The sequence below is a fragment of the Tursiops truncatus genome, chromosome 18 (genome assembly GCF_011762595.2).
Source record: "Tursiops truncatus isolate mTurTru1 chromosome 18, mTurTru1.mat.Y, whole genome shotgun sequence".
Lineage (NCBI taxonomy): Eukaryota > Metazoa > Chordata > Mammalia > Artiodactyla > Delphinidae > Tursiops > Tursiops truncatus.
Window position 1 is genome coordinate 3111534 of NC_047051.1, and position 22901 is coordinate 3134434.

Here is a 22901-nt window from a genome sequence, read left to right on the forward strand (position 1 = left end):
AGCATGAAAGGCTAATCTCAAATATTTCATTTTATTTCTACTTTCTATAACTTCAACGAAACCTGCATGAAGCTGTCACAAATGTTAAAAATGACGTCTGTTTCAGTACTGTTTTAAAAAAAGAATATCGAGGGCTAAATTGATAGTTTCTAAATTAGCTCTTTGAAATTAGCACAAATCTGAGGAGAAATTTTTGATTATTCTTTTTTAAAAAATCTGTGTCTCAGAGGATCATTTCTGCCTGCCTGGAAACTGTTATTAATATTTACATGAACACTGGCTCTCAGGTAAACGGATTTCTCTAGAGCTGTAAAGACTTGGCCTGCTTCCCTGATACCTGTGACCTGGGCTAGCCCTTTACCTTGCTGAGTGTCAGCTTCCCCTTCGGTGAAAAGGGAAACCTACCTCTCTGGATTGGTCGGAAAATATTAATACCAAACTTTAGCCCATATAAGACTCCTGGTATAATACATACAGGTGCTTAATAATTATTAGTTCCTGTCCTTTAAAAAACACAATTTTTGTTTTGTTTTGTTTTGTTTTAGTGGGACTCTTGAGCTCCTGAGATAAAAAGATATTTCTGGTTTTAGATTATTAACTTATTGGACAAAGCAGGATCTGACATGGAGAGACTGGGCGCTCTACATCCAGAGCCAGCACTAGGTAACAGGCATCGAGGGAATAAATCACCAGACTTCTCTGGCTCTCACTTTCCTAATCTGCTAAATGAGTGATGCGGACCAGCCATCTCAAAGTTTCCTTCAGCCTCCATCATTCCATGGGGAATCCCACTGTGGCTTCTGTGTAAAAAGGCTCCAAGTCTCCTACAGTGACCTCTCTCTGCCCACACAACCAGCCATCACTCACAGGCCTGCAAACAAAGCTGACATCTGCATTCTACCTTCCCCACCAACGGGAACTTCCAAAGGTTTCTTTGGACTTTTTTCTCTTAGTGATCTGCTGGTACCCAACTCTGACCAGCAGCTTAAACTCTATAATTCTGTTAGAAGTCAGTGCAAAGCTCTCACCAAAGAGTCATTGTACACCGGTGCTGATAGAAACTACCAGCTCTCATCAAGTCGACGGTGCACTTTTTTTCACACAATAACATCTCTGAAATTATGTGTCCCTCTGTTAACACTTTCTGAGTACTTAACATTTTACGTCCTTTACATTCGTTCTCTACTTAAAGCCTCAAAGCAGCCCTTAGAGTACTATTATCTTTCATGTTTTATGGATGAAGAAAACAAAGTTCAGAGAAGTTGAAAGACTCACCTAAGGTCACACAGGACAAGGGAGGGAAGTGTATGGCCTGAATGATTATGTCCTCAAATCCATATGTTGAAGCCTAACAACCAATGAGATGGTTTTAGGAGGTGGGACTGTTAAGGCTTAGATGAGGTCATGAGGGTGGGGCTCCATGATGGGATTAGTGCCTTTATAAGAAGAGGAAGAGAGACCAGAGCCCTCTCTCTGTCTCTGTCTCTCTCTCCCTCTCCACACCATGAGAGGACACAGCAAGAAGGTGGCCGTCTGCAAGCCAGGAAGTGGGTCCTCACCATTCACCAAATCTGCTGGTGCCTTGATCCTGGACTCCAGAACTGTGAGAAATAATTCCTGCTGTTTAAGCCCTCCAGTCTGTGGTATTTTGTCCTGGCAGCCTGAGCTGACTCATGCAGTAAGGAAACTCCTTTCTCCGCGATTCAGATTTTTCTCTTTGAGGAGCTTCCACAAAGTAACACTTCCGGCCTCAGGCCCCACCCTCTGCACCAAAGAAGGAGTTACTGACTGGTGGGAGGAACCCACTGGTCCACCTACCTTGATAGAACAGACCTAATTTATTAGTAATTTAACAGTAATTCTTCGGAAGCACAGAGTCACTCCTTTCTAACCTCTCCACCCGGACATCTGCAGGGAGCCATCTGCAGTCAGTGACTGTCACCTGGGGGGTAGAGGGCGGGTGTGGAACCAGTGGCTGAAGCTCTACAGCTGGCTGGGGGGCAGGGGGCACTCAGAGCATATTAGCAAGAACTCTTCTCAGACCTAAAGTCACATTCTCCAACTGACTCGACTGGCGATATCACTGACATTTTTATCTTCATCTGTCTGTCTCCAGTGTCTTGTTTCTTAATCGGTTGTAAAGGGGGGGAGGGGGTCGAGGGGGATGGGCTGGCCCCTGCGGTGGAAGGTAAGACCCGAGAGCCCAGGTCTTCCACTCCAGCCCTGGGGCTCTGGGGAAATGATTTAACCTCCCAGGAGTCCGCCTCATCTGTGAAACCCTGGGGTGAAGATTAAGTGTGATAATGTCCCAGCTCAGAGCCTGGCACGTGGTTAAATCTCAGTAAACGGTGGCTGTTTTTATTGACTAGAATGGATAAGGAGGATTTGCTGTCTTCTACAGTTTATTAGAGAAGATATCTAAGTTTCCTAGAATGAAAGAATAATGTTTGGCCTTCATCAAATTATTTTGGCACATAAGCATCTATTAGGGGAAGAGCAGGGGGGAGTTCTCCTTGCTCTTTGCCCAGGAATGGGGCACAGAGGCCGACAAAAGACGGGAGACGTGCCAGGAGCCCGCCCCAGCGTCTGCCTGCAGTGCCGTCCTCGTGTGCTCAGCAAAGGGATGCTCTCACACCTGGATTTGGAGGGAACCTGACGGGCAGGGCCGCCCTCAGAAAGAGCAGAAGGAACAGTAAAACAATGTTCCCAGCTCTTACCAGCTGCCCGGAATTTACACAAAGCCACTCGGATAAGGAGGGGAGCCGCTATCTCTACAATGTCCTTATTCCAAGGTGGTTCTGACAGCCCTAAAGACCCTGTGAACCTGGGACTGGGAATGCACATTGACCAGATGACTAGAATGGTTCTCCACAGACTTTCTCTTTGCCCGATCAAGCCACTCCTGAAATCCATCTTCTTTATTAAATCACCTTGACTGAGGCCCTTACCCATCAATCTTTGTTTTTCCCCTCTGACCCCTGCATGTGACACAGAATGCCCCTAACCCTCTCCCTGAGGTAATCTCTACCCGGTTGATGGAGCCCCTGCTTCAGGGGCAGGCAGGTCATCAGACTCCCCCTTCTTTCAGCTTTCACTAGCTGGGTGGCCTTGGACGAGCTCTTCTGAACCTTAGCTTCTTCACTTGTAACATAGAAGTAGTGGCCCTGTCCTGCTGTAGCGGGGATGAAATGAGAGAATCTCCGTAGAGTCTAGCATCCCCTGACCTGCAGAGAGTGTGGAACATAAACCACCGCTCAGAGCACATCTGCAGGCAAACCCACCTCTGCCTGGTGGCACCAGGGACTGTCAGGCTTGCCTCCAGCCCACTTCCCCTCTGAAGCCTCCCTGGCTTCCTGGGTGGGGTTCATGACTTCATAGTCGGTGACACCCTGATCTGTTCTCAGACACGTGGCTGTCTTAGCGCTGACCAAAGAGATTATGAGCTCTTTAAGGGCAGTGAATAGATACCTTTTAAATTAATAGACTATTTTTTAGAGCAGTTTTTGGTTTACAGAAAAATGGATCAGAAAGTATAGACAGTATAGAGAACTATACTCAATATCTTGTAATAACCTATAATGGGAAGTAATCTTAAAAAGAATATATATATTATATTCAGTTATATATATATTATATATATATAACTGAATCATTTTACTGTACACTTGAAACTAACACAACATTGTAAATCAACTATACTTCAATTAACAAAAGAAAGTATAGGGAGTCCCCACATAACCCCTCTACCCCCCAACAGTTTCCCTTATTACTAACATCTACATCAGTGTGGCACATCTGTTCCACTTGCTGAGCCAGTACTGATACATCCTTGTTAACTAAAGCTCACCATTTACAGTGCGGTTCACTCTTCTTCATTTACAGTTCTCTGGGTTTTGCCAGACACGATGCCACACATCCTCCACCACACTGTCATGGGATTGTTTCCCTGCCCTAGCAGTCCTCTGTGCTCCACCAGTTCACCCCTCCCTCCCCTCTAAGCCCTGGGACCCACAGAGGCTTCTTCCATCTCTGTAGTTTTGCCTTTTCCAGAAGGTCGTACAGTTGGAGTTATATATGTGTATGTAGCCTTAGGCAGCATTAATTATTTCACTTGTTCTGTTTCTCTGCAATCCAGGGATGGAGGGCAAGTCTGGAAAGTGGTCAAGAAGGAGACCCTGCCTGAACAGTCCCCCCACCAGGAGTATCCATGTACCCATCGGCGCCTAACAGGATGGGATGCTGAAACGTACCTCAGGCGATCACCTGCCCTCCATGGCTGGCAGGAGGTAAGCCCTGCAGTGCTGCCAGGCTGGGGCTGGGATGTGCCTGGGGTGGGCGTGGGGAGGGACGGGTTGTCCAGAGGCTGAACTGAAGCCGTGGTCTGAGGCTAAGGGGGAGAACGGAGGTCTTTCAGACCAGAGGCACTTCCTCCCCACAGTCAGTGCTTCTTACGGACTCCGGGTTTTCTGACGTGGTCTGCTGAAATCTCAGCGTTAGCCGGCTGCATGCTGCTTCAGGACCCACGCCAGGAGCTTTCCCCAGACCTTTGTGCCTGGAAACAGTCCTGCATTCTCCACTGGGCAACTCCTCAAGACTCAGACCCCACGTCACAGGCAGGATTGAGTCCCTCGCATCTTTCCGCCCACAGGTCCTTCAGGGTCTTGCGCTTATCTACATCATCAGCCTGCGAGCTTCGTGGGTCCCTGGGGCCCAGTGTCATCTAGGTTCATATCCAGGATCTAGTAGGCATTCAATGACCATCTGTTGAATTAAATTGGGCTGGAAAAGATTGGATTGGATTGGAGAGAAGTTTAAGCATAATTTCCGTGGCTGACCTGAGATCCAACTCCAAGTTTTCAGCTTTGAATTCAGGACCCTTCCCTACACCTCAGCTGGCAGACACGCTGGGGTCGGGGCACCTTTGGGGCAATCCTGAGTAGGTGACAGTGGAAAGTCGTTAATAAGCATCAGAATCAACCAGACCATCAATTTCGGGTCTAACAGGAGCCCAATTTGGACACAAAATTCTCTTTGACTGCAAAGGAAGATCCAGGATCAGAAGGCAGGCGAAACGTCAGAATGTTTCTCAAACTTGCGGCTGCAGCCACAGTAAGAAGCATGTCTGACATCGTGACCCAGTGACACATGGGTGAACGCAGACACAGGGAAAGGATATTCACCAGCGATGCTGACGCTCCCCTCTTGCGATGCATCTGAGATTCTCCCCTTCTTAGATCGTTTTATTTGGTGCTGCAGGACCCACTCATGGGATGAATCCCACAGGTGGTAAAGCACTGCAGCGAAACGGGATGCGCTGGAAAGTGAAAACTACGGTGCGGTAATCAGGGGGGAGCAGATGTGACCCCTCCCCTCTGCCCTTCTCTTCTTCCCGCTCCCTTTATGCCTCCTTCTCTCCCTCCTCTACAGCAAGATGGCTGGTTTCAGCAAGCCATCCTCTTAGGCCCGCCTCCCAGCAAACAGACGTTATTTCCCTTTGGAAAATTCTAGTTGTATCTTTAAGCTACTGGACATCTTATTTGACATTATATGTTCTACCTTATCATATATTTGAAAAACCAAAAAGCGGCTCTTTCTCTTCTGTTCGAATATTTGCATCAAACAGCCCAAGAACGCAGAGCGGGAGCTTTTGCAGGCTGAACGAGGCTGAGAACAAGACTGATAGCATCTTTCCTCAGCCCTCAGGAGCACAAGGTTCCGCCTGCATCCTGGACTCCCGGGGGGTGTCTGAGCCCCTTCCCTTCTCAGTCACAGGTAACTTTACCGAGTGGTTGAAGAGACCCTCCAAGTCCTCCTGCGTCTCTGTCGGTGGCCTGAGTCCACATTCCAGCGCACCAGTCACCCCGGTGGGCGGTCACAAACCTCCTCTGTGCGCTGAAAGCCTTTCTTTCCTGGTAGAAACACTCACGGAAACCACGGCTAAGAAACAGGCGGCTCTAACCGAAATGGACCGTAACTCTTGCCTCCTTCCTTCCCTTGAGCTGCCCACCGTGGCCTCCGCCAGCTCTCGGATTCTCTGCACACAGGCTCCTGCCGGACCAGAAGGTGTGTGGTTCCGGCTTCTGCTCATTCAATCTGCTTTGTCACTCAAGCCTTGTGAACAGTCATGGGCCCAAGACGACGGTTCCCAGGGCTTCTCCACTTTCTGACCGAGCTCCCTCTCGGGTTTCCAGCTTCTGCTCAGTTTTCTTTTTTTTTTTTTATTTATTTTATTTATTTATTTTTTACATCTTTATTGGAGTATAATTGCTTCACAATGGTGTGTCAGTTTCTGCTTTACAACAAAGTGAATCAGCTATACACATACACACAACCCCGTATCTCCTCCCTCTTGTGTCTCCCTCCCACCTTCCCTATCCCACCCCTCTAGGTGGTCACAAAGCACCGAGCTGATCTCCCTGTGCTATGCGACTGCTTCCCACTAGCTATCTACCTTACGTTTGGTAGTGTATATATGTCCATGCCTCTCTCGCGCTTTGTCACAGCTCACCCTTCCCCCTCCCCATATCCTCAAGTCCATTCTCTAGTAGGTCTGTGTCTTTATTCCCGTCTTACGCCTAGGTTCTTCATCAAATGATGATGTCTTGAACTCCTGTGGTGTGTGGCCAAGGTGTCAGGATTTGGTGCCTCGGGTCAGGTGCTCCCCAGGGGCCCTGGGGGGCAGTTACTGAGGAAGACCCTGGGCTCGGTTAAGTTTGCAAGGTGGTCAGTGCACTGTTGAACCCCAGCTACTGTCATCCAACTCTACAGGCATCTCTGCTGTGAGGTGATGCATACATGTATTTCTGAATAAACAAACGAACACTCCTCTTGTTCTGTAAAACTGTGCACCAAGACAGCAGGGCTCACGCGAGGAGCAGGGCTGAGCAGACTACTCAGACCCTCACGGCTCTGGAACAGAGCCCTAGCAAAACAGCGATGATCCTAATGAAAAGTCTACACAGTGGGAAAGGCACCTCAGATTCCTAGTAAAGAAACGCAAAAGCAAATATAGGCCTTCATCTTTTAAAAGGGGGGAATGCACACCCATGTTCACAGCAGCATCATTCACAGTAGCCAAGAGGGGGAAGCAACCCAAGTGTCCACTGACGATGGGTAAATGCATAAACAACATGTGGTCCAACCATACCACGGAATACGGCTCAGCCTTAAGAAGGAAGGACATCCTGACACCTTTTACCACACGGATGAAACTTAAAGACATTATTCGAAGTCAAATGAGCCAGACACAGAAGGACAACTAGCGTATGATTCCACTTACATGAGACAGTAGTCAAAATCACAGAGACACAAAGGAGAATGCTGGTTTCCAGGGGGTGGGGAGTCAGTGTTTAATGCAGAGAGTTCCAGTTTTGCAAGATGAAGCGTCTTGGAGACGGATGGAGGGACAGTGGTGACAGGTGCAGTCACATAATGTACTTAATGCCAGGGAACTGTGCGTAGGGAAATGGTGAAGATGGGAAAAGTTATGTGCTGTGTATTTTACCACAATGTTTAAAAATAAGGGACTTCCCTGATGGTCCAGTGGGTAAGACTCCATGCTCCCAATTCCGGGGGCCCCGGGTTCTATCCCTGGTACGGGAACTAGATCCCACATGCATGCCGCAACTAAGAAGCCCACACACTGCAACAAACATCCCGCGTGCCACAACTAAGACCTGGTGCAGCCAAAATAAATAAATATTTTAAAGAAATAAAATAATAAGGCGCAGGTAGCTTTATGGAAAGGGTTTAAGGGTTGTGAGGTATGAAGACTGGGGCCGAGGGCACAGGTGGAGAGAGCTGGGGCCAGAGGGACGTGGGTGAGGGAGGCTGCGGGCGGCTGTTCTCTCACTCTGCTGCCTTACCTGAGGCACCACGAGCTAATACATGGAATCTCTGTGAACCGGCGCAAATTCCTCCTTATCCTGAGGTCCTTCCCCGGTCTGGCGGTCGCTTGAGCTACAAAGCCTTACAGAAACCCCCCCTTCAGCCAAAAGAACGTACCAGGCAGTCACGACTACGTTCCTCATCATCCCGCCTCCTTCTACCTTCACCTAAATTCCTACAAACATGACACCCCCGTGGCATCCCCCTCACCGCGCCCGTTAATCGGACGAGTGATGTTCTCATGCGTGGTTTTGAAACACAGTTTTCGTAGTCCCTGAAAAGGCATTCCACTCTCACCTTCCGCACCAGGTATCAGAGTCCACCCGTCAGAGTCAGAGTGTCTGAGACGGTGAAGAATCATAAACTCACCTAGAGGCCTATCTCGAGAAGAATCTATTACTGTAGATCAAGAATCATCCAGATTTTCCTTCCCTTTATTTCCACGTGGAATTGCACGGTTTTTCTAGGAAGAAAACCTTTCATGTCCCAATAACGTCTCCTAAAGGAGGAACTTGCACAAATGTCCAAAAATAGAGAAAGGAGTAAACAAATGTCCGCCCATCTGTGGGATGGGATGTTCTACGGTGTCGCAGAAGGTGTATAAGGCTGTGCAGCACGCAGCTAAGCTCAATGGAAAATGCTTTAACACAAGGGGACATGGTAACTGAATGTATAATGTAATCATGACATTTTTAAAATCCTGCAGGTCAAGTAAGAAAATTATGGGCAATTTTTTTTCTGTACACGTCCTGTAATGATCTCAGCTAAAAGAACATTTTAGAGGTTATTTATAGCCTACGTTCCTCTACATTAGGTATCACACCAGTTTATATGTTATTTCTTATCGTATTAAGGCTACACAGATAAGACTACAGACTTAGGTATGTTTCTCCTTAGTAGCCATTTTAGTTATCCATTCCTATCTTTAAATTAAGACCAACGAAGTTCCTGTCGACCCGCCCGCAAGGAAGCCCCTGGGAATCGCAGGGCTGCTCCGTGCGCATGGGGACGAGGGGCTGGCTGAACTGCAGGACCGTTGGGTCAGGTTTAGAGAGTCTGGCTCTCCCTTCCACGGCTCTGCCAGGGCTGGGCTACTCACGCTGGACTGGCTATGACCCCTAGCGAACATTTCCGAATTGGGACGAGCTTTGTCAGTGGGAACAGGATACCCGAAGCCCACTGCCTGAGGCGCCCCCCATCCCGTGCAGGACGGGGACACATGCTGCCTAAAACACCATTTCCCCAGTGCACCGTCCTCCAATCAGCCGAGATGCCCAGAGCCGTCTTCTCCTCTCCAGCTTCCAGGGCTCTCCCGAAGGACCCCATACCACCTGCTCGGCCCAAGTGTCTCCACTCCCTCTACTCAGCTGCAGGCGGACCAGGCCTCACAGCGCACGCCTGTCATTTGCTGGCGGGGGTGCCTGTCCACCTCCTTCCTCCCGCCCCATCCCCGCCGCCAGCACACAGCCTTCTCTGCTCGAGACCCAGCTGGCGTTCTCTGGTCCACCAGGTATACTTCCCTCCGCGGCTCCCTCCCGCCCCCCCCGCCCCGCCCCCAGCCGGCAGCACCGACTCCGTTTTCTGTTCACGCATATTTCTCCCCACCTGGATTACGGTGGAGCCCCTGCATTGGACACAGAACTTCCGGAAACATGGATTAAGTCAGCCACATGGACGCTCATCGTGTTAACTTTGTTCCTTTGTGATTCTCGTGTGTGTCACACGAAAGGCAAAGCCACACCCCGATGGTCGTTAAAAGCTCACGTGCCCGAAGAACCCCTTTTCCCATGGCATGCGCCGGCGCTTTCCCCAGACGGCCCCCCAAAGCCTAACAACTCTCGTGTCAGATAAACACCTTCGTTCTCCGATCTGCAAGCTGGGCGCTGGAAGAAGTATTTGCTCACCCTGCCCGGCTCTCCCAGCTCAAACCTATAGCTTCGTAAGCCTCCCGCCCTGACTCTGCCTGCGGAGGACTGAGATTACTCTCCTGACATCCGCTAACATTCCACTTGAAGACCTCTGTGTCCTCAGATTAACCTGAGTGTGATGCCCGTGATGTATGTGAAGCGTGGGGCACGGTGGGTCCCGGAGCCAGACAGACCCGGGCTCAAACCCTAACTCCATCACTTGTAGCTGTGTGGCCAGAGGCAGAGGCCCAGCCTGTCTGGGAGCTAGGTTTCTAGTCTGCAAGTGCGGATGATAACGAGACCTCAGCGGGCCAGCATTCTGACAGCCTGGGATAGAGCGCGCACGGCTCGAGGAAACACAAGGTCCGAGGTTCAGAGAACGGCGGCCTCCCCACGCCCCCTCCCCCCATGTGCTAAGGGCCTGACCCTGGACCAGGCACTACTCACCGATGCGACCTTATCTAATTTCAGGGCCACCACGTGAGGCAGGCGTGATTATTCCCATCTTGTAGATGAGGAGACCGGATAAATAAGCCCTCCCCCCAGTTTGGGGCTGGCCACAGAACCTCTGGGACCGTCCCTCTGCACAGTGTGGAATCAAGTTGCCAGGAAGTCTCTGAACAGAGTTAGGCCCCCAGTGTTGGGTGTTGCATGTTTTCATTTGCAGGGTGTTTGGGGTTAGGTGTGGGTGCTACTGCGACATCCGCAAGCTCAGGTGCTGCATCTCTCTTCACACCTGACCTCATGGTTCTAAAGCCTGGGAAGAAAAACCACAACTTGGAAAACAAAGACTTTTAAGTTTAAAAAACACACCTTTCTTTTCTACCTTGGGTCATTCATCTTTAAAAAACAGAACTAGGCATCAACTGATCCAAAATATTACAGGGCTTCCCTGGTGGCGCAGTGGTTGAGAGTCCGCCTGCCGATGCAGGGGACGCGGGTTTGTGCCCCGGTCCGGGAGGATCCCACATGCCGCGGAGCGGCTGGGCCCGTGAGCCATGGCCGCTGAGCCTGCGCGTCCGGAGCCTGTGCTCGGCAACGGGAGAGGCCGCAGCAGTGAGAGGCCCGCGTACCGCAAAAAAAAAAAAAAAATTACAGTATCGCAACAAGGATCAACTGTAGAGCACAGGGAACTCTACTCAGTATTCTTTAATAAGCTAAAGGGGAAAAGAGTTTGAAAAAGAATAGATACATGTATACGTATAACTGAATCACTTTGTTGTACACCTGAAACTAACACAACACTGTAAATCAACTACATTCCAATATAAAATAAAAAAATAATTTTTAATGCAAAGCAAAAATAAATAAATAAATAAAAGTATACCAATGTCAGCACTGCCGGAGTATTGGAGGATTCACACCTCCACAAAACCTTCATTCTGAAGCCCTCCCCTCCCCAGGCCCCATCTTCCACTTAGGATGTTTTTCTAATATTGGAGAAAAGCGGGGTGGAGACAAAAGAGAGGTAGGCAGACATGTGCTGGCCCCCAGGTCTCCAGCTCTCGCAGCTGCCCAGAGATTCTACCACAGACAAGGTGACCCTCCTCCCAGGGCATCCTCTGGTTTGGAAGGGCCGGAAAGCCAGACAGCAAGGCCCCTGGGAGCAGCCCTGGCCCCATGGAGGCGGGGGCTGCAGCCTGAGCACCCAGTCTTCCTCCCTCCTCCCTCCGCCTGCCCAGGCTCCCCTCCCAAACGTGACCTAGACCCACATGATTGTCCCTGGGGCAGGGGGGCAGCTTCCCGATGCACCCAGCCCCAGAAGCAGTGTGGAGTCAGTAAGGCGAGGGTGGAACTGAGAGCTGCGTGGGCAAGAGGAGAGGCGGCTGGTTGATGATGAGGCTCTGCCGGCAGGACAAAGAGAAGGAAGGCCAGCCCCGGCGTTTCTGATCCCCCAGAGGCAGGGAAAGAAATGACCTCCTAACGGAATCTTGGTTCATGAATCATGATTCCAAACACTAAGTCACCGAGTGAGCTACCAAATTCCTGAGAATCCAGGGATTATAAATACAAAAAAAAAAAAAAAACAAAAGAGCAGTTATCTTTCAAGGAGCAAGTTCCAGCACTCACAGAAAACGCCAATGTGAAACTTCTTGACATATCCTGAGAACGGCACAATATCTTTACATATCCTGAGAACGGCACAATATCTCTTCCGTGGTATTTCTGCCCCAAATGCACAACCTCCCTCTAAAGTGAGGAAACAACTTCCCTGGCGGTCCAGTGGTTAAGACTGTGCTCCCAATGCAGGGGGCCCAGGTTCAATCCCTGGTCGGGGAACTAGATCCCACAGGCCGCGGGGCAACTAAGAGTTCGCATGCCACAATTAAGGAGCCTGCGAGCCACAACTAAGACCCGGAGCAACCAAATAAATAAATAAATATTTTAAAAAATAAAAATAAAAAAATAAAGTGAGAAAACGTCAGACAAATCCCTGACAGTTCCCTGGAGGGAATAACTGATGTGGCTCTTTGAAACTGTCAAGGTCATGAAAGGCAAGGGGACTAAAGAAACATAACAGTTTGAGAACAGTTTAGTTTGACAACAAAATGTAATAGGGATCCCAGGCTGGACGCTGAACCAGAAAACGGCATTAGTGGGAGAAATGGTGAATTCCAAATAAAGTAAGTACAACTGTGTCAGTGTGAACATCCTCTTTGGATCACAGCACTGTGGTCACACCAGATGTCAACATCAGGGGAAGCTGGTGAAGGATACACGGCACCTCTCTCCTACTTTTATAACATTTTTTAAGGTTAAAATTATTTAAGGTAAAGGCTAAAAGCAAAAGAACAAAAAACAAAACAATGTTCCCTGCAAATGATTAACACTGTCCAAAGCTGCTCTAACATCAGGACTGTAAATCATAATTGGAAAAAACTTGCTGGATTGTTTCTAGTGAAAAGTGAAAAAATGGGGAAGAAAGCACTACCTGGTCTACTTTTTTCTAATCACACAAGCTGGGGCATCCGCAGAGCGTTTCTAAGTCATGTTTAGCTCAATCCTGGAAACGCGGTTTCTAGGGTGTTGTTTCTACAAGGTCCCTCTGAGATGCCTGGGCCCGTGGATAAACAGCTCCACGAAGACCCAACACTCCACTGGCCAGCCCGAGTTAAACAGCAGTTTCGAAGAAAAGGAAAACACCAGACTTGCCCAAGTGGTGGTTAGTGTGCCCCGAAACAGCACATTATCGCCCTCGAAGTGATGAATTCAGAAAAAAAATTGACAACGTTCACTTTACAGTACATCTGGGTCTGTTGTTCTCACCCATCTGAGGCTTCACAGTTACTCACATAAAAGGCAACAATGACCTGCTGTATAATAAATAAATTAATAAAAAATTTTTAGGGGCTTCCCTGGTGGCGCAGTGGTTGAGAGTCCACCTGCCGATGCAGGGGACACGGGTTCGTGCCCCGGTCCGGGAAGATCCCACATGCCGCGGAGCAGCTGGGCCCGTGAGCCATGGCAGCTGAGCCTGCGCGTCTGGAGCCTGTGCTCCGCAACGAGAGAAGCCACAACAGTGAGAGGCCCACGTACCGAAAAAAAAAAAAAAAAAAAATTAAAAAGGCAACAACGGTTACAGGTTGTCCTATTTCTTACTACGTAACAAATATCCATTAAATACCTCCTGGATAGAAGGCACTGAAGCTGCAAGGACAAACAGGACCCAGACCCGGCCTCAAGCAGTGTTTATATTCCAGCAGACAGTCATGTTATACTGAAAAGCTCTATAGTACAGGAACATGCAAAGTATTTTTGGAACATGGGGGCGAGAAGGATTAGCCCAGGTGGAGAGGTCAAGTAAGGCTTTGAGGAATGAGTAGGAGTTTGTCAGGTATAGAAGGGAGTGTGGGCTTGTGAAATCTCATGACCCGTTCACGAGTCGAGGGTGACTAGAAGGTACAGAGAAGCAGGAAGTGGTGGGAGAGTCAAAAGCATTGGCCCAACGTTAAAGAGTGACCTTCATTAGAATTCCTCAGAAAACGTAATAAGTTAACTTTTAAAATATTAATTCTCACCACTCCTCTTCAAGATCATACAAAACAGAGATACTTTAGTGATCGTAATGTTTAAAATGCAGCAGAGGGCTTCCCTGGTGGTGCAGTAGTTGAGAGTCCGCCTGCCGATGCAGGGGACACGGGTTTGTGCCCCGGTCTGGGAGGATCCCACATGCCACGGAGCGGCTGGGCCCGTGAGCCATGGCCGCTGAGCCTATGCGTCCGGAGCCTGTGCTCCGCAACGGGAGAGGCCACAACAGTGAGAGGCCCTCCTACCGCAAAAAAACAAAACAAAACAAAACAAAAAATAAAATAAATAAATAAAATCAAATGCAGCAGAGAACCATCAGAGGAGCAGAGTGCTCATCAGGAAAGAAGTTAGAAAATTAGCCCAGATTTTGTGAGCGCCCCCATCATATTAATTCTTGGCTTTTTCACTTAAGTGAACTGCAGAGATTCACAAACAATCCCTAGCTTGACTATGGTCCTGAAAGCCTCATAAACTACAGAGAGCTATTTCAGAAGGACCTACACACAGACAGAAACACACATGAAACCAAACTTCTGAACAAGAACGTTTGACCTCAGCAGAGAGAGGGTGCTCTCGATCCAAGGAGTTCTGCTTCGACATCTGACCCTATTTGTTTTGGGTTCCGGAACCTCTTACCCCGTCCCACTAAGGCCTTTGAACATGAAAACCCTATAGCTGAATCACTAGTTTCACTTTCTGACATCAATGAGCCTTTTATATTTTGAAAATATCCTCTCTTCCTGTAGGAAGAACAAAGTGTGGATTGATTGTCTGAGCATCTTAGCATCCGTCAGAGCGCTTGACCTTCCCCGAATCCAACACCGTATTCAAGGGTAACAACGGCTGGAATATAAACTAACTCTAACCTAGACTACTAGGCTTGTGTTTACCAAACACAAAATTGAAGGACCTTTTACCCCTACAAATATACACGTGGAAACCAAAGCAGATGGCTTTAACTTACGGCATTTGCAGCCACAGGTTATTAGAATCAGAAAGGGCCTTAACAGTGGTCTATACCCTGTGGGTTACAGACTTTGGAACAAGTATAGTTACGTCAATAAAGCAAATTGTGCTACGTGACATAGCTAAGCAGTGCCAGAACCTGGAAAAGCCTGAGCAGCTGACTCTTTGCAGAAGGTGTTTTCTACCTTTCCAGATGGCCAGAGTTTAGTTTTATAGTTCCGGTGGTTAGCAAGCAAACAGTATTCTGACATCTTAACAACTAATTTATATGTCTTTAAAATCCAAATCTAAAATTTGAAAAAACGTGACTTTCTGCAGCACCTTTGATGTAACACATGGCAGTGAAAGAACCTCTTGCTGGAAGGTGTCCTCCCTCTCTCCCCAAAATAGGGTGAAGCCCTAACCCCTGTGAATGTGACCTTATTTGGAAATAGGGCCCTTACAGATGTAGTCAAATTAACATGAGGTCATACTGGATCGGGGTGGGCCCTAATCTGACTGGTGTCTTTGTAAATGTCGACAGAGACCCATAAGGAGAACACCATGAAGAAGGAGGCGGGGATTGGAAGGATGCACCTGTAAGCCAAGGACACCAGGATTGCTGGCAACCAGCAGAAACTGGGAGAGGCAAGGAAGGGTACTCCCCTGGAGTCTTTGGAGAGAGCTGTCTCCTGATGCCCAGGAGAACTGGGTGATTTGCCTGAGGTCGTACAGTAAATAAATAAGGACCGAGCCAGAGCGAGAACTCAGGCCGCCTGCTCGCGTCCTTTCTCCCACAGGGCGGCATAAACCAGGCTTGCGTTTGGCCAGCCACGCAGACCTGACGACTGGTCATGCTGGCTTCACTCAATAGAGGTTTATTTCTCTCCCATAACAGGAAATTTGGAGAAAAGCCACCCAAGGCTGACACGGCAGCTCCGTCATGTAACCAGGTTCCAGGTTTCTTCTATATCCCTGTTCTGTCACGCTTGGCAAGACGGTTCCCATCTGTAACTACCAGCTCTGTGTCCTGGGGAGAAGGGCAAAGGGCAAAGGTCAAAATGATCCCTGGCAGTTACTTCTCGGAGAAGCTTTCCTGCATGCCCTGCCCAGGGGCTCCACCTGCATCTGATTGGCTGAAACGTGTCACCGGGTCAGTCGTAGCTGCAAGGGAGTCTGGGAGGCTGGGTGCCTGAAGTGCACATTGCTGCCCTGAACAAAACCTGGGCTGTTACAAGGAGTGGACGGTGGGCTGTGTTTGCTCCAGCTGCCGACGCCTCAAACCTGCCTTCTGCTATTGCATGTTGCCAAGTAACAGTCATCTGCTTGTCCCCTCTCACCCCAGTTCCCCACCCACCACCAGTGTCCCGATACACCAAGACAGCCAAGCTCCACGGGAGTCGCTCCTGTTTCTCAGCAAAACTTCTATGTTCCCAGAGAAGGGTTCAAAGCAACCACCTCTTAAAGTAATTAATATGACCACGTGAAAGCTGTGTTCATCCTGGATTTTCTGTTACACTTCCCATTTCAAGTCCGCGGTCCTGTGGTTCTCATGAACAGTTGGGATTTACGTCTTGTAAATCCCAACATTTCAGCATTCAAACTGTACCTCCTAGATGTCTGGAAGTAGCACAACGCCCCTTTATCCTACATGTCTGGATTCTGAGCCATTGACCCTGCCCTCCAGGTGCTCTGTGTCTGGATGGGAGACATCCCGGGTCCTGGCCAGGTGAAGTGGAGGGACATGGGTGTCTGCAGGAGTCCAGGAAGAGGACCGCTGATGGGATAAGGTATGCACAGCATGTGGTATGAATTCTTTCTTTCTTTTTTTTTTTTTTTTTTTTTGCTGTAAGCAAATGCAGAAGAACTTAAAAACCCAAGTAAACTTTGGTTTCTTCAAAGCAGCCACCAAGTGGACTTGAACAATGCAGCCTTTGTTCAAAGCATTCCTTTGCAAATGCAATTTGTTCAAATGCAAGTCCTTTTCTGAATTACTTTCAAGACTATATAAAAATCTTCGGAATTTTTCTCACTGGAAAATCCTTGTCCCTTAGGATGGGTTTTATTTTCTGGACATAGGGGAACAGAGGGACATAGGGAGACAAATACGTGAATCAGGATAGAGCAGGTGAGCAGCCCTGCTAAGAGCTCACCACGGCTATCTTGTAAGAAGCTTATCTGCAGAGAGGCCCCGCTCCTTAGATCACATATGCAAAGCCCACAGGGAAGAAAGTAAAACATTCAAAAGGCAGTGGAAATTTGAAGAGGCCTTTATTTAAGTCCAGGACAATGGTGTGTTTACTGGGTCTGTGGATTTCTGTCTTCCTGGTCAGAGGACAGGTGTTTAGGACTTCACACGTGGCCCGGGTTTTATCCTGAGAAGCACCAAGAACCCTTCCCTTGTGTCCTCAGCGTCGCGGGTGTGGAAGGATTCATCGGGGCAGCAGGCCTCCTCTCAGCCTCTGACCTCGCCTGATAAGCAGCTTGCCCTCTTGACACCCAGTCGTGAGGTGAAATGGGGCCCATGAATCAGCAAAGTCATTTCCCCCCACGTGCTTCCAGAGTTCTCATCAGCTCCACTTTGCTCATCTCTGACCTTTCACCCTTTTCTCTCCTCTGTTCGTGTTTTCCCTCCTCCCAGCGGGATCCCGGGATGGTGGTCTGAGCCCTGTCTGCTGTGTAGTGTCCTTTTCACCCACTTAGGGGCGGGTGTCCGCACGGCTCACACCGGACACTGGGCAGCTTTTTCCTTCCGGCTGAGGAAGCTCGGGGCCCCACTTGGTCACCAGCACCGTCGTCCTGTTTGTGCAAAGCTGTCCTCTGCTGCATCAGCCGGGGGCTCTGAGTGGACTTAGGCTTCCCTGGCACGACTCCCTCACACAAAGTGCGAACACACCTGCTCCAGCGCCTGGCCCCAAGCAGGGTATGAGGGTGCACTGCCAGCACAGGGCAGGAAGCAAAATTCCTGAAGGGAAGGGCGGGGTGGGCAGCCTCCAGGCACCTCACCCCCTCTTTGCACTTCCCTATGATGCCGGGGTGTCGGAGGGGCCCCAGGTGAGGTTTGTTGTTTTTTTTTTTTATCTTTATTGGAGTATAATTGCTTTACAATGGTGTGTTAGTTTCTGCTGTATAACAAAGTGAATCAGCTATACATATACATATATGGAAGCAACCTAAGTGTTCATCGACAGCTGAATGGATAAAGAAGATGTGGCACATATATACAATGGAATATTACTCAGCCATAAAAAGAAACGAAATTGAGTTATTTGTAGTGAGGTGGGTGGCCCTAGAGTCTGTCATACAGAGTGAAGTAAGTCAGAAAGAGAAAAACAAACACCGTATGCTAACGCATAGATATGGAGCCCAGGTGAGTTTTGCATCCGGAAAAGACCACGGGTCATCGCGAAGCGGCACAGGGCGCCCCAGGCTGGGGCTGCAGGGTCCTCCAGGGCCCGGACCTCTGGCCCAGGGTCTTGTGATTTTCACCCGCCCCTCCCTCCGGTCCCAGAGCTGCTGTGTGGTCCCCAGTCCGAGGAGGGGTCACAGGCAGCCCGGCACCGGCCCCGCTCACCAGGCAGGAAGAGGGGCGCTGGGGTTAGTTCCTGGCAGGAATTCTGTGAACAGTACATTGTGTGTTCTGAGTGATTAACACATATCCATGATGCAGCCCTTGGGCGCACACACTCAGGACACAAAGCACACGCGGCCAGAGATCCCTGCTGGGGTCAGAAGCCGCCAGCTCTTCCTTTCACCCCAGACCTGGAGAGCCCTCCTTCTGGGCTCAGGGCTGGGAAGGGCTGGGAAGTAGGACAAACCCGGCTCTTCCTAACTTCAGGCTCAGGGCTCCAGCACAAGCCAGGCCTAAACTTCCGGCCACACCCTCAGCACGCCTACAGACCAGCCCCAATCTGTGTTTTCAGCAGATTTCTTTTTTTTTTCCCTTAAATCCTGAAACACAAAGGGTTAAAGGATCTACCTGGGAATTTAAGGATTAAAATCAGGCGCGGATTCCCGTCCGCCCCCCAGCCTCCCACAGGACAGATTTCTCCCTGATTCTTTGATCACTGGATGTTCCCCTGACCCCCACCATGTCACCGTGTCACCGAGTCACTGAGGGCTGGGAAAGCGGGCCTGGCACCGAAGTCCACACAGGCCCTCTGACGTCAGGCACCGCCGGACTTTGGCTCCAAGGCCCGCATTGCAGAAGCCACCCCTTCGAAATCAGTGGTCCCTCGGGGGTCTCAGTAGTGGATGGCTCGGCCACAGGCCGACAGCGGAGGGAGCTTGTCTTCCTGGTGCTGAGTTTATCTCACGTTTGCAGGGGGCGGATTAGGTGGGTGCTCCACTGCAACCTCCCTGTAACCACTATCGTCCTAAATAAAGAAAAGAATCTGATTTCGGCTGGCAGAGAAAGTTTTCAAAGTGGTCAGCTCATGTGTTTTCCTACCAGCTTTTTAAAGAGCAACGTGTCGTGAAATGCCGTATTGAAAACGTAAGCATGAAATTATTTCATAAATAAGATAAACTAAAGGCTAACCTTTCATTCATATTTTCAGTGGGAAATAAGCAGGTTCTTAGAATAGAAGGTAGGACATCTTTAAGCTTAAATCCTCTTTAAATATATTTTTTTGCTCTGCTTCCAGGAATCCTGTTGCCAAAACAAGCCCGGATGTCACACCAATGGCGAGGTGTAAAATTGCAGATTCCTGGGCCCAGGAACAGCTGGTTCCCAGAGCCTTAGTTGGGGACAGCAAAGCACAGGCTAACCAGTAGCGACCTGAGGCCCAATGGACTTTGCTGTTTGCTCTGCCCACTACTGAATTACCTGGGCTTTACCCTTGTCTCCAAACAGCTACCAGAAACCAGAAAAATCTGGCCAGGCATGAGGTTAGAATACATTAAAGTTGCTGCTTCAGAACAGTTTGGAAATCTTTACGGAGCAGGTTAGGCAGGTTCCCGAGCAGAAGGTCATTCCCCTGCCAGGCCTGACAAGTGCACGTATGCAGTCACCCCACAGAGCACAGGGAAATGTCTGATTGGCCACCAGGGAGCCCAGTGCTAAGGGCAAGGGCCCTGGTCTGGGACACAGCCCTACAGGGCCGCGTTACTCCCTAACACCCCAGGCCCCCGCGGCCTAACAATGATTTGTTAGAGGTTCCATCCACCCAGAGTCTCCCCCCGCCAGCAAGAGCCCCTGCGACTTCAGAGAAAACCCACAGACATCAGAGACAGCGTGCAGGGCTCAGCAAGAAGCCCCTGGATGCAAACTCACTGGGGGAGGAAACGTAAGAAACGGATAAAGCCATAGTTGTTTTCTATTCTCTCTCCATCTGGGACGTACCGCTGAAACGTACAACATCGCCATCTTTGAATACACTGTGCTTTCTATTCCATTCCATTCCAACGTTACACTTGCTGGCAAGTCAGTGTTTCGTGCCCTTTCCAGCACCCGCCTACTGTTCAGCGAGCACTGATTGGCACGTACTATGTGGACGGGATGGACCACTGCTTTGTGGCTAAACAAGATGACTGCTCTCCAGAAACGTTCAAGTTCCAGGCTTGACAGGCTCTCAACTGGACCAGAAGTGACGGGTCACAACAGCTCTCATCTCTGGAGCCCTTCCCGAGCCACGCGGCTTCTGTTTCAGCCTACAGCTCACCTCCTCCACCGGGCTGCATCCCTAGAGGCTGCCTGGAGTGGACTACACCCTGGCTTCCATGCCCTCGGGCTTCTGCTGGGTTTGCACAACTGGGAGCCCAGCCAGAAGGGAAGGAGGGAGGGAGGGAGGAGACAAGGAGGCCACGGTCCCTGCAAGGCAGCCCTCTCCACCTCCGGGTCTGCGAAAGCCCCCTCCTGGGGCTGGTGCCTCCACGGCCACCAGCCAGGGCGGGCGGGCCCTGTGGCTCCCCTACCTGGTGAGTTACTCCTTTCTGACACACTCCTCGTGTCAGCCCCTCCCGCCAGCCCTGGCTGGCGTTTCTCCCGTGACTTTGGAGTTACTTAATTAAATCCTCAAACAGCACAATGAGGTAAGTATTATCAACTTCACTTTACAGACCCTGCAAGGGAGTCTCCGGCGGGTTAGGGGATCTCCCCAAGACCACAGGTGAGACAGTGGACTTGCTGGAATTCAAACCCATTTCTGTTTGGCTTTACAACCTCTGGTTTTCCTGATGAGAGAGAGAGAGAGAGAGAGAGAGAGAAGATTCGTGGTACAGATTAGTGAAGAGCCGGCAAGTCAATAATGAAAATAATAATGCCCATTTTCTGGTCTCCTTCCCTGATTCTGTCCAGGGAAACTCCAGGCTGAACACCAAATGTCACTGGCTTCAGAAAATGACTCAAGTCCAACCTTTCCTGAGGAGGAATCTGTCAGCCGACTGGCTGGTTACAGTGTGGCAGCAGTGAGACCACTTTGAGCCCCTCACTGCGTTTCTGGTTAATTTAATGCTGTGACAAGCTGTGTCACAGGCCTCAGGCTGCACCCCCCAACCCCCGGGGGCCCCACCCAGACCAAGCACCCAGCACCGCAGCAGAGACCCAGTGGCCCTGCCCCACTGCCTGCCCGGGAGAGGCAGCCCTGCAGCACGCGGGGGTAGAGAAGGGAGCGGAACTGCAGCGGGACCAAACCATGGACTGGGGGCGGCAGGGAGGATGCTCCCCACATCACTTCTGTACCCGGTCCGTCCCCGTCTCTCCAGGAGCCGCAGGCCCGGCCTGAAGCAGAGCTGAAGACAGTTGCTCTCAGCTGCTGGGAGAGTCATCGCTGGGAAAAGGGGATGTTTGAAATCCACACTCTGGAGCGGGCTCACTTTCCCCTCCTGTTGGTGCTTCATTTATTCGGTCAATGAACTGGCCAGATGTCTATCTGGCGTCTACTATTTTCAAGAAGAGCGCTGGGCTTCCTGCATCCTTCTCCCACCTCCTGCACCCTTTTCCTGGGTCGACCAAAGCACTTCTACCCCGTCTCCGGCTTGCTCTTCACCTCTAAAATGACGCCTCCCCTCCTCCCCACTCCCCGGCAAGACAATCTCCATCCCTGGAATCTTGAACCTCTTAGCCATGTATAAGGAAGAAATTCCCTGGTTACTAGCTCAGCTAGGTGGCCTGACAGCTCTCCTGAACTCTCCCCGGCTCCTTAAACCAACTGGACCTCTAACTGGTGACCATTACGGAAGTTTACATTGCTCCCTGGGTCCCGGCAAGGGGTCGCTGCGTTCTCTACCTGTGCTGGAGGAGGAATATGGAGAACCCCTCACCTCACCACAGCCTGACCACTCACCCGCTTCTGTCAAGGCAAACATCTTCCTCTCATCCCTGTCTCCCCTCTGCCCCTTCCCCGGACCCCGAGGCTCCGAATGTCCCCTCCCCAGTGCAATGAGAGGGCCTGACCCTCATCAGGAACGGAGCCTCCAGACTCGTCTGCTGAAGAATCCAGAGGAGGTGGGGTCAGAGCCACCAAGGGCCAGCTCCAGGGTCAGGGCCTTTACAGGCCCCTCTGCATGCGCGCTGCAGACACCAGGGGCCTGACAGAGGACGCAGGATGGGCCATGGAACCATCTGGGCACAGGGTGCAGAGACCCCACGTCGCACGGCAGCCCCTAGGCCTCGCCTCTGCCTCCCCCCCTCTCACCCTGTGAATGAGTTTCAGCTCCTTTCAGACCCCTGACCCCGTCTAGGGGCTCTCATAAACCTGGTCAGGCAGGCTAGCATGGAAAAAGAAGTTGATACTATCCTAGGAGCACCTGGTCCCTCTGCAAACATCTGGACAAGTCTGCACGGAACGTTAGAAACCAACAAAATGGGCCAAACATTGACTATATAAAAATACACGTTAAAAAAAAAAAAAGACAGGGCTTCCCTGGTGGCGCAGTGGTTGAGAGTCTGCCTGCCGATGCAGGGGACACGGGTTCGTGCCCCGGTCCGGGAAGATCCCACATGCCATGGAGCAGCTGGGCCCGTGAGCCATGGCCGCTGAGCCTGCGCATCCGGAGCCTGTGCTCCACAACGGGAGAGGCTACAGCAGTGAGAGGCCCGCGTACCGAAAAAAAAAAAAAAGACAGAAGTTGGAGTAACTGGAGCCCCTGCTGTGTGTCACAGGGGACAACAGTAGGATCTGTGCTGTTCAA

The 22901-nt window shown here is 50.3% G+C and overlaps 1 protein-coding gene and 1 long non-coding RNA gene across 8 annotated transcripts in view; one reads left to right on the top strand and one right to left on the bottom strand.

Annotated features, from left to right (window-relative positions):
• SPATA13 (spermatogenesis associated 13) overlaps positions 1 to 22901 on the bottom strand; it is a 257965-nt gene that overhangs the window by 120358 nt on the left and 114706 nt on the right. The window lies entirely within an intron of this gene.
• LOC109550264 (uncharacterized) lies at positions 1456 to 21184 on the top strand. Of its 4 annotated transcripts, none has more exons than XR_012327515.1 (5): positions 1456 to 1678; positions 4136 to 4286; positions 15667 to 15921; positions 16456 to 20801; positions 21067 to 21184. It is a non-coding gene; the product is annotated as an uncharacterized lncRNA (long non-coding RNA). The 4 variants fall into 4 exon arrangements; XR_012327514.1 differs by having other exon boundaries at positions 1457 to 1678; positions 15667 to 16558; positions 19415 to 20801; XR_012327513.1 differs by having other exon boundaries at positions 15667 to 20801.